This window comes from Corylus avellana, chromosome ca4 (assembly GCF_901000735.1).
Source record: "Corylus avellana chromosome ca4, CavTom2PMs-1.0".
Taxonomy (NCBI): domain Eukaryota; kingdom Viridiplantae; phylum Streptophyta; class Magnoliopsida; order Fagales; family Betulaceae; genus Corylus; species Corylus avellana.
In genome coordinates, this window is record NC_081544.1 from 22,189,378 (window position 1) to 22,190,665 (window position 1,288).

A 1,288-nucleotide genomic window follows, 5' to 3' on the forward strand; every position below is an offset into this window, starting at 1 on the left:
ATTTAATTGCAGGAGGAGCCAGTTCAAACACGTACTACGATCGAGAATATATTATTATATATTGTACATAAAAGAAAAGAATGTTCAAAGTATATCGAAGAAGAACTTGTCGTATTTCATGGAGCGTGCGAGTGGCAGGCAACGCGTTAATGAATTAATAGATCAGTGACCCAGACAAATTAAAGTGGTTAATGTATAAATTGATGGGATACCATTCGCCTTTTTCTCCATTATCTTCATTCTCATCCATCTCCACTCCCTTTTGCCTGAAACAAACTAGAAGCTCAAAGTAATTAGATCGATCAATGGCGGCAGCTGCAATGGTTAACAAGATGATGAGTTGGATGAGAAATTCAAACAAGAATGCAGCTGTTTTGCTGCTTATCTTTTTGTTTCTCAGCAGCTCTGCCTCAACCTGCAATATATGTGTTTGTGTGTGTAAATTGTGTTTATATAAAATAAAAGCATAGAACTCTTACATCTAATTTCATGTCATCACAAATATACAATAATATAAATAACTAGCAAAAATGAGAAGTTGACTATTTTTCAAAAAATAAAAGATAAAAAATAAATAAAATAAAAAATAAAAAATAAAAAAAACTAGCAAAATAAACTAAACAGGACATACAAGGTCCAAGAAAAAAAAAACACACAACCTTTGAGCATGAACTATTTTTCCTAACAATCTCCGGAAGCCCCAAATAATAGCAAGGAGAGTGCTAGGAGTCGATTCAAACAATGTTGCAATCATAAATGATGTTGAAACAAATATTGTAAACTAAAATGACAACAAAATAACTGCTTAAAAAACTAATTGTTGGTTAGAAGCTGCTCAAAACGAACTCAAACCATTTAACTTTTTCTTTCACATATTCAATCAGACTCCTGAATCAAATTGAGTTTCTAATTAGAAGTGAACTAGAATATCGAGGTAAAGTAAAAAAGAATTAAACTGGGACACAAATATTATTTTTTTGGGGTGGGCAAAACTAAAAAAAAAAATATTTAAAAGGGGACACAAATATTATTGTGGGGGGTCAAATTTATATAATGGGTAGACTTTAGACAAATTAAAAAAATTTGTAAGATTTTGGGGGGACAAAAACCGGCCCTAGTTATGGGGCTTTGTTGTGTGCTTAACCAGCTTATTTACTAGGATAATGTGGTGTCTTTAGGGATGCAAGAGTAGTAGAGAGGTAAAACTATATATGAATGCTTATCTGTGTCGGTTAGTTTTGTGCTTCTAATATTTATAACATTTGGAGGAATTAATAGAAATGCATTA